The sequence below is a fragment of the Triticum urartu genome, chromosome 1 (assembly GCF_003073215.2).
Source record: "Triticum urartu cultivar G1812 chromosome 1, Tu2.1, whole genome shotgun sequence".
NCBI classification, from domain to species: domain Eukaryota; kingdom Viridiplantae; phylum Streptophyta; class Magnoliopsida; order Poales; family Poaceae; genus Triticum; species Triticum urartu.
The window spans coordinates 112,317,177-112,328,111 of record NC_053022.1 but is presented as its reverse complement, the minus strand read 5'-3'; positions in this window follow the sequence as shown (position 1 = coordinate 112,328,111).

The following is a 10,935-nucleotide window of genomic DNA, read 5'->3' as shown; positions in this document are numbered from 1 at the left end:
CTGCCCTCCACCGTCTACTGTTCATCCTGCCCTCCACGGGGTGGTCCTGTTCATCCAGCCCTCCACGGGGTCCTGTTCATCCAGCCCCAACCGGCTCGATCGATCGGGGTCCTGTTCATCCAGAGGCAACACCACGGGGTCCTGTTCATCCACCCCCACCGGGAACTGTTCATCCAATCCCCCCTGCAACGCTCACTGTTCATCCAGAGGCAGCATCGATCGGCTTCAGTTAGCAGCAGTAGCGAAGGAATCGCTCGATCGAGTTCAGTTAACAGCCATCGATCGATCGCTCGGGTTCAGTAACGCGTAGCTAGCCTGCAGTGCAATCGCTCGGGTTCAGTTAGAGCCCAACGCCTCGCTCGGGTTCAATTAGAGCCAACGCCTCACACACACGCGCGTACGTGTACGAGAGAAACGCGCATCGCTCGGCCCCTGACCTCCCACCGTAACCGGGAACTCCCCGAAATTTTCCTCCCCCTCGCTTCTACCATGGGTTTTCCGTCATGGACGGCCCAAAGAATGTCATGCACCTGCGTCTCCGGCCTGCCCAGGACGAAAAGCCCATTTTCTATCATGATTTTTTGTGAAAGAAGTAGGAGCCCACCACATCTATGATGATACCGGGTTTTGTCACAATTATCGTCATAGAAGTGTCATATGTATGACACAAAAAAAATTTGTTCGGCCCAAAATGTCATGGATGTGTCTTTTTTTGTAGTGTAGTTTTCATCACGTTCATATGATACACATTCGGTACTTTGATAATTTGGTATGTGGGTGGACCGGTGCTTGGGTGCTGCCCTTACGTGGACAAGCATCCCACTTATGATTAACCTCTATTGCAAGCATCCGCAACTACAACAAAAGTATTAAGGTAAACCTAACCATAGCATGAAACATATGGATCCAAATCAGCCCCTTACGAAGCAACGCATAAACTAGGGTTTAAGCTTCTGTCACTCTAGCAACCCATCATCTACTTATTACTTCCCAATGCCTTCCTCTAGGCCCAAATAATGGTGAAGTTTCATGTAGTCGACGTTCACATAACACCACTAGAGGAGAGACAACATACATCCCATCAAAATATGGAACGAATACCAAATTCACATGACTACTAATAGCAAGACTTATCCCATGTCCTTAGGAACAAAAGTAACTACTCACAAAGCATAAACATGTTCATAATCAGAGGGGTATTAATATGCATATAGGATCTGAACATATGATCTTCCACCAATTAAACCAACTAGCATCAACTACAAGGAGTAATTAACACTACTAGCAACCTACTAGCACCAATCCCGGACTTGGAGACAAGAATTGGATACAAGATATGAACTAGGGTTTTGAGATGAGATGGTGCTGATGAACATGTTAATGGAGATTGCCCTCTCCCGATGAGATGAGCGTTGGTGAAGACGATGGCGATGGTTTCCCCCTCCGGGAGGGAAGTTTCCCCGGCAGAACAGCTCCGCCAGAACCCTAGATTGGTTCCACCAAGGTTGCGCCTCGTGGCGGTGGAGTTTCGTCCGAGAAGATGGCTTATGATTTTTTCCCATCGAAAGACTCCATATAGCAGAAGATGGCCATCGGAGGGCCACCAGGGGGCCCACGAGGTAGGGGGGCGTGCCCAGGGGGGTAGGCCACGCCCCCACCCTCGTGGGTAGGGTGTGCCCCCTGGTGAAGTTCTTTCTCTCAGTATTTTTTATATATTTGGAAAACATCTTCCATGAAGTTTCAGAACTTTTGGAGCTGTGCAGAATAGGTCTCTAATATTTGCTCCTTTTCCAGCCCAGAATTCCAGCTGCCGGCATTCTCCCTCTTTAGGTAAACCTTGTAAAATAAGAGAAAATAGGCATAAGTATTGTGACATAATGTGTAATAACAGCCCATAATGCAATAAATATTGATATAAAAGCATGATGCAAAATGGACGTATCACCACGTGGGGACCACAACCCACCAGGGCGTGCCTGGGGCTGCTGGCACGCCCAGGTGGGTTGTGCCCACCTGGTGCACCCCCTCTAAAATTATTTGCACTAAAAATTCAGAAAAATTCAGAAAAAATCGTATTAAATTTTTAGGGCATTCTGAGAGCTTTTATTTTTGGGTCATTTTTTATGGCATGGAAAATCTAGGAAACAGGATAAACATGGCATTTTATTTTATTTATCTAAGAAAAACATAAAACAAAAGGCAAGGACAGAAGGTGGTGCCTACTAAATTCATCAACTTCATACCTCTCAAAAATGATCCATTAATAAGCTTGATCAAGTCTTATTAACAACTACCTTCGATTATCATGAAACTGAAGAACTTTCGTAAAACACTAAGTTACCTCAACGGGGATATGCATATCCCCAACAATAAGTATATCATATTTATTTTTGACAGAAGGTAGAGGTAGTTGAAAACTTCCAATAGTGAGTGTTGGAGATTTTTCAATAACATTTATACCATTCACTTGGAATTGTTTCTTTGGAAAATGCACCGTATGCTCATTACCATTGATATGAAAAGTGACCTTGCTTTTATTGCAATCAGTTACAACCCCTGCAGTATTTAAAAAGGGTCTACCAAGGATAATCGACATGTTGTCGTCCTCGGGCATCTCAAGTATAACAAAGTCAGTTAAGATGGTAAAATTTGCAAGATGTCAGTGGGAACGACACCTATGGAATCACTGGGATCCCTTCTATGGTTGGCGGGCGCGGGGTTGTGCAAAGAGCGGGTCTGGCGGTCAGCACAAGGATCGTTTACCCAGGTTCGGGCCGTGGAGACGTGTAATATCCTAGTCCTGCTTTGATGTATATTTGAGTGTTCTTGAGTTCTTGAACTAGCTATGGTGTCTGTCTAGTTCCAAAGATCCGAATCCCTCTTCAGTACGCCTCGGCCCTCCTTTTATAGACAAAAGGGGTTGCCACAGTGGCACACATGAGGTGGAAAGGTGTATAGTGGCTGAGTCTATCCTCTGGCACCGTCGGACAAACGCATTTAATGCGCTGCCGACGTGCCCCTCTTGCTTTATTGGGGACGGCAAAGAAGCTCGTCCCAGCTCACCTGGATCCGACGCGCATCCGAGCTGACGAGGCGTTGTAGCACCACGTTGGTTAGCTGCTGGGCTGGCATGGTGGCAGAGTCTTCATGAAGATCTGCATGCCACCACGCAGGTGCTTGCTGAGTTGGTGTGGAGGCCGCACGCTGCCACGCAAACGCCTGTCCAACTAGTTGAGCTACCAGCTGCATGGGAGCGGCGGTGGAGTCTTGGCAAACGTGGGCCTGGCTGTGGCCCCATAGATGTCCTCGGCAAGGGTCTTGCCGGGGGGCCGACAAGGGGCTTGCCGTGGCACCGCGGTCCTCCCCGGCAAGGACCTTGCCGGGGGTCTCGTGGATTTCCTTGGCAAGGATCTTGCCAAGGATCATCATCTGATCTCTCCCCGGCAAGGTTCTTGCCGGGGGAGCCCACTTCGCTCCCTTGCTCTTTGTGTCTCTGGTCTTGGCGTTGCTTCAGTTGTCCTGTGCTCCGGCTTCCCTCCTCTGCCCTGCTCAGTGCGGCCGTGGGCGCGGCTCTGACCGCCCATGCACAAGTAAAAGAGGTACAAAGGAGAGCCCCTACTTTTGTACACCGACAGGAGTCCCGAGCTTGGGCCACACATAAGCGCAACGCGTTGTTGGGCTAGGCCCAGAACGGTGCGCGGGCAGGCGGGGCAGATTTTTACTGCAGTAACTTTTCCGTCCGCTGCGCTTCCCCACGACCCGTGTTGAACGTGCGACGTGGGGGGTCATGCGTGATGTGGGGGTCATGCATGGGGTGGATTCCCGCATGCATGCCCCACATCATGGTAAAGAGGCGGCTCGCGCCTTTCCCATAAAAATAGGAAAACACAGAGGCGCGGCTCATTTACTAAGTGGACTTGGGTCGTGGTCTTCAAGGCGCCCGCGCCCCACGATCATAGGGTGGAGAACGGTCACCTCACCCGTCCCCTTGATTTCTGCTTGCTCGCCACGTGTCCCCCATGCCCCCAAGGTGGCAGGTGGTGGACGTGTGGGGGGGCACGTGCCCTAAATAATGAGGCAGGAAACCGGACCGTTGCTGATTGGAGCAGCGGGTCGGTCTCGATTCCCTGCGCCCCTGATGGCCGGATTGGCTGAGTGGGGCGGCCGAGCCCCGACCCTGCCCCTTTATAAGAAGGGGGACGGGGATGGCATCCCACAATCTTTCATCATCCCTCTCCCTCCACTTCGGCTCCGTTCTCTCATCTGCCATGGCGAGAGGGGGCGCCGACCCTTCGACGGTGGCGCCGAGGGTCTCTGCTCGACAACGCATCCCTCCTTCCCAAGAGCTCGCGGCGGCGGAGCCGGCCATGAGAGGAAGGGGGGAGGGGGCGAGGCCGAGGTTGGCGTGGCGCTCGGGGAAGAGGGGGACGGGGCGGCACACCGGCCTCGCCTCCGCCAGCGATGCCTCCCCCAATGGAGGGCCACGTTGGGGACCAGCCTCGTGAGTTCTTCATCAAGCTGCGCCGGCCACCGCGCCGTCACCTTCGTCTCCCTGCTCCATTCGCTCGGGAGATGGAGATCGATCCACCCCAGACCCTGAGGTTGCATATGAGGGGCTGCAGGAACGGCGACACGTGGGTCGACGTCGACTTTCTTGCCCCTCACGTCATGTACCTTCGTCGCATATGGAAAACTTTTGCTCGTATCCACAGCCTGATGGCGGGGCTCGTTCTTTATTTCAAATTAATGGAGAACGTCCTGCTCTCCTCCGAGGTCTTTGGAGACTCTAGAACTCGCCTAAAGTGCTGCATGGAGAGCTCCTCCGATGACAAAGACTCTTCCTCAAGCGGGAGTGACGAGGAGGACAGCGATAGCGACGACGAGGGTGTCGAGCGGGGGAACACCGACTCCGACTCCGACTGACCGCACCGCCCCTCCCTTGGCCACGTGCCCTGCCGGGGGCCTTCCTCATCAAGCTCTCCATTGGCGCGTTCCCCATCGCCCCTCGTTTGCCTTCACCTGCTGCACCTGGGAGGAAAAGGGCAATAACGGGGATCACGGGGCACTTATCTTTTTTTAGTTTGTGAGCCTACGGGCCTTGGTAGAATTTAGACCTTGTAATCCCCTCGCTCGTGTTCTCATTCCGTATGAATTGTACTTGTTTACAACGTATGAATGAAAAGAAGGGTGTTTTCCGGGTTTTGTTTGCGCGTGGGCGAGGGCCACACTGAGGAACGCATCCTCGTTATCTTAAGATAAACAATGTATCCCGGCAACAGGCCTTGTCGTCCTCCTGCTCTATGGCTTGGCTACACTCACGCCCTTCGCGGAGGTAGGGGCCGAGTAGGATTTGGCCCTTCGCTCGCCCTCTTCCCATCGCACTACAACCAAGTTCCGGCCCAAAGTAAGGTTTTCGGACACGGGACAGAGGGAGCAAGATGGTACGAGAGCGAGCGAAGCCTTATATGTTCAAGGTTCATACGGGTGCACAGAGTGGAGGAGAAAGACTTATCTGATGTCGCAGCCCTCGACAACCTTGGCTTGCCGTGATTGGATCCTTAGACCTGCAGCCCCCGGCAATCTTGGCTTGTCGGGGTTGGGGCGTCGGCCTGTTCTCTTTCTTCCAAATAGCTCAGCAGAAATGTCCATGTACCCTGCGAACCAAAGAGGACAGAAAGGAACAGAGAGATGCACACTCGACCTCTATGCGAGGGGTTAGCCGCCGCTAAGCACTATTAACCCTAACCGAGGGAGGGACTCAACCTAGCATGCATGCTAAAACTTAGGGCACCAACGCTTCATTTATTTAGGCTCAGGGTCTGCGCCTGGCTTTGTATAGAGGGTTACATGCCTTGCCGGCAAGGCTTGTACAAAAGGTGGCTTGCCGGGGGCGGGGGGGGGGGGGGGAACCGTGCCTTATGGGTACAACTTGCGAAGATGTTCGATGTTCCAGGAGTTGCTCACTGGAATAGCATCTTCGGTCTCCAGGCAGACTACGCCGGGCCTGGTGACTCATATTACCCGATAAGGGCCATCCCACTTTGGCGTCAACTTGTTGGAATTCTGAACGCGCCGAAGAACAAGGTCACCTTCCTCAAAGCTTCGGGCATGGACCTTGCGGCTATGGTGGCGGCGCAAGGCTTGCTGGTAGCATGCTGCTCTCACAGCCGCCTGAAGATGATCTTCCACAAGGAGCGTTGCGTCATCTTGCCGCAACTGCTCTTGCTCAAGCTCATCATAAGCGAGCACTCGAGGTGACCCGTATGTGAGTTCCGTGGGGAGAACTGCTTCCGCCCTGTATACCAGGGCGAAGGGTGTCTGGCCGGTGGCTCGATTTGGTGTCGTTCTGATTGACCAAAGAACCGTCGACAGCTCATCAATCCAACGCCTTCCGTTCTTGTGCAGCTTGTCAAAAGTCTTTGGGCCTCAGGCGCTCACTAGTACTGGTCACCATTGCCCCAGTCCGCGCCTGCGCGTGGTGCTGCCGGAGTGTCCCACGGAAGTGCTAAAGCAGGACCATTGCTCGGGCGCGAGTCTTGGGGACTATATTAGCAGCTGGTGGCGTTAGTAAAGCTTGTGGGTGCGATTGCGGGGTGATATTGGCCGAGGGCAGTGATGTCTACTACACAACCTTCTTCTTGTAGACGTTGTTGGGCCTCCAAGTGCAGAGGTTTGTAGGACAGTAGCAAATTTCCCTCAAGTGGATGACCTAAGGTTTATCAATCCGTAGGAGGCGTAGGATGAAGATGGTCTCTCTCAAGCAACCCTGCAACCAAATAACAAAGAGTCTCTCTGTGTCCCCAACACACCCAATACAATGGTAAATTGTATAGGTGCACTAGTTCGGCGAAGAGATGGTGATACAAGTGGTATATGGATAGTAGATAAAGGTTTTTGTAATCTGAAATTATAAAAACAGCAAGGTAACAAGTGATAAAAGTGAGCGTAAACGGTATTGCAATGTGTGGAAACAAGGTCTAGGGTTCATACTTTCGCTAGTGTAAGTTCCCTCAACAATACTAACATAATTGGATCATAAAACTATCCCTCAACATGCAACAAAGAGTCACTCCAAAGTCACTAATAGCGGAGAACGAACGAAGAGATTATGGTAGGGTACGAAACCACCTCAAAGTTATTCTTGCCAATCAATCCGTTGGGCTATTCATATAAGTGTCACAAACAGCCCTAGAGTTCGTACTAGAATAACACCTTAAGACACAAATCAATCAAAACCCTAATGTCACCTAGATACTCCAATGTCACCTCAAGTATCCGTGGGTATGATTATACGATATGCATCACACAATCTCAGATTCATCTATTCAACCAACACAAAGGACCTCGAAGAGTGCCCCAAAGTTTCTACCAGAGAATCACGACAAAAACGTGTGCCAACCCCTATGCATAGGTTCCCAATGTCACGAAACCCGCAAGTTGGTCACCAAAACATACATCAAGTGGCACATGGTATCCCATTGTCACCACAGATATCCACGGAAAGACATACATCAAGTGTTATCAAGTCTTTAAAGACTAAATCCGATAAGATAACTCCAAAGGGGAAACTCAATTCATTACAAGAGATAAGAGGGGGAGGAGAAACATAAGATCCAACTATAATAGCAAAGCTCGTGATACATCAAGATCGTATCGTCTCAAGAACACGAGAGAGAGATCAACCACATAGCTACTGATACATACCCTCAGCCCCGAGGGAGAACTACTCCCTCCTTGTCATGGAGAGCGCCGGGATGATGAAGATGGCCACCGGTGAGGGATCCCCCCTCCGGCAGGGTGCCGAAACAGGGTCCCGATTGGTTTTTGGTGGCTACGAAGGCTTCTGGCGGCGGAACTCCCGATCTAATCTATGTTCTGGAAGTTTTAGGGTATATGGAGTTATATAGGCAGAAGAAGCACGTCAGGGGAGCCACGGGGGCCCCACGAGGCAGGGGGCGCGCCCTAGGGGGGTGGGCGCGCCCCCACCCTCGTGGGCAGCTCCCGTATCTTCTGACGTGGGGTCCAAGTCCATCAGGTGTGTTTCCTTCCAAAAATAACTTCTCCAGTTGATTTCGTTCCGTTTCGACTCCGTCTGATATTCCTTTTCTTCAAAACACTGAAATAGGCATAAAACAGCAAATCTAGGTTGGGCCTCCGGTTAATAGGTTAGTCCCAAAAGTAATATAAAAGTGGATAATAAAGCCCAATATTGCCCAAAACAGTAGATAATATAGCATGGAGCAATCAAAAATTATAGATACGTTGGAGACGTATCAAGCATCCCCAAGTTTAATTCCTGCTCGTGCTCGAGTAGGTAAATGATAAAAAGATAATTGTTGATGTAGAATGCTAGTTGGCATAATTTCAATGTGATTCTTCTTAATTGTGGAAAGAATATTCAGATCCATAAGATTCAAGACAAAAGTTTATATTGACATAGAAATAATAATACTTCAAGCATACTAACTAAGCAATTATGTCTTCTCAAAATAACATGGCCAAAGGGTGCTATCCCTACAAAATCATATAGTCTGGCTATGCTCCATCTTCACCACACAAAATATTTAAATCATGCACAACCCCGATGACAAGCCAAGCAATTGTTTCATACTTTTGATGTTCTCAAACTTTTTCAATCTTCACGCAATACATGAGCGTGATCCATGGACATAGCACTATAGGTGGAATAGAATGGTGGTTGTGGAGAAGACAAAAAGGGAGAAGATAGTCTCACATCAACTAGGCGTATCAACGGGCTATGGAGATGCCCATCAATAGATATCAATGTGAGTGAGTAGGGATTGCCATGCAACGGATGCACTAGAGCTATAAGTATATGAAAGCTCAACAAAAGAAACTAGTGGGTGTGCATCCAACTCGCTTGCTCACGAAGACCTAGGGCATTTTGAGGAAGCCCATCATTGGAATATACAAGCCAAGTTCTATAATGAAAAATTCCCACTAGTATATGAAAGTGACAACATATGAGACTCTCTATATGAAGAACATGGTGCTACTTTGAAGCACAATATATGAGACTCGCTATATCATGGTGCTACTTTGAAGCACAAGTGTGGAAAAAGGATAGTAGCATTGTCCCTTTTATTTTTTATTTTTTTATTTGGCCTTTCCTTTTTTGGCCTTTATTTTTTTATTTGGCCTTTCTTTTTTTATGGCCTTTCTCTTTTTTTCTTTTTTTTGGGACAATGCTCTATTGAATGATGATCATCACACTTCTATTTATTTACAACTCAATGATACAACTCGATACTAGAACAAAGATATGACTCTATATGAATGCCTCCGGCGGTGTACCGAGATGTGAAATGAATCAAGAGTGACAAGTACGAAAAAATTATGAACGGTGGCTTTGCCACAAATACAATGTCAACTACATGATCATGCTAAGCAATATGACAATGATGGAGTGTGTCATAATAACTGGAACGGTGGAAAGTTGCATGGCAATATATCTCGGAATGGCTATGGAAATGCCATAATAGGTAGGTATGGTGGCTGTTTTGAGGAAGGTATATGGCGGGTTTATGGTACCGGCGAAAGTTGCGCGGTACTAGAGAGGCTAGCAATGGTGGAAGGGTGAGAGTGCGTATAATCCATGGACTCAACATTAGTCATAAAGAACTCACATACTTATTGCAAAAATCTATTAGTTATTGAAACAAAGTACTACGTGCATGCTCCTAGGGGGATAGATTGGTAGGAAAAGACCATCGCTCGTCCCCGACCGCCACTCATAAGGAAGACAATCAATAAATAAATCATGCTCCGACTTCGTTACATAACGGTTCACCATACATGCATGCTACGGGAATCACAAACTTCAACACAAGTATTTCTCAAATTCATATCCACTCAACTAGCATGACTCTAATATCACCATCTCCATATCTCAAAACAATTATCAAGTATCAAACTTCTCATAGTATTCAACACACTCATAAGAGAATTTTATTATTCTTGAATACCTAGCATATTAGGATTTTAAGCAAATTACCATGCTATTTAAGACTCTCAAAATAATCTAAGTGAAGCATGAGAGTTCATCTATTTCTTCAAAATAAAACTACCACCATGCTCTAAAAGATATAAGTGAAGCACTAGAGCAGATGACAAACTACTCTGAAAGATATAAGTGAAGATCAATGAGTAGTCGAATAATTATGCAATTATGTGAAGACTCTCTAACATTTAATAATTTCAGATCTTGGTATTTTATTCAAACAGCAAGCAAAGCAAAAGAAAATGACATTCTAAGAATAGCAAACATCATGTGAAGAAGCAAAAACTTAGGATCAACCGGTACTAACCGATAGTTGTTGAAGAAGAAAGGTGGGATGCCAACCGGGGCATCCCCAAGATTAGATTCTTGAGACTTCTTAGAATATTATCTTGGGGTGCCTTGGGCATCCCCAAGCTTGAGCTTTTGTGTCTCCTTAATTCCTCTCATATCACGGTCTCCCTAAATCTCAAAAGCTTAATCCACACAAAACTCAACAAGGACTCGTGAGATAAGTTAGCATAAACCATTGCAAAAACCTTATCATACTCTACTGTAGCAAATCACTAAAATTATTATTCAACATTGCATACTAAATGTCTCTGCATATTTAATAGTCCTATCCTCAAATAGAATCATTAAAGAAGCAAACATATGCAATAAATGCAAACATAACAGCAATCTGCCTAAACAGGATAGTCTGTAAAGAATGCTGCAACATCCATACTTCCCTAGCCCCAAAAATTATGAAAGAAAATCTCCACTGTAGTAAATTTATCAGAGCTTAATATGCAAAAGGTTTCAACATTTTATCACATTCTGACTTTTCCAGGGAATTATTGCAACAGCGGTAAACTTTCTGTTTTCAAACAGCAACATGTATAATTGTAACCTAGGCATAGTAAAGGCTATCAATG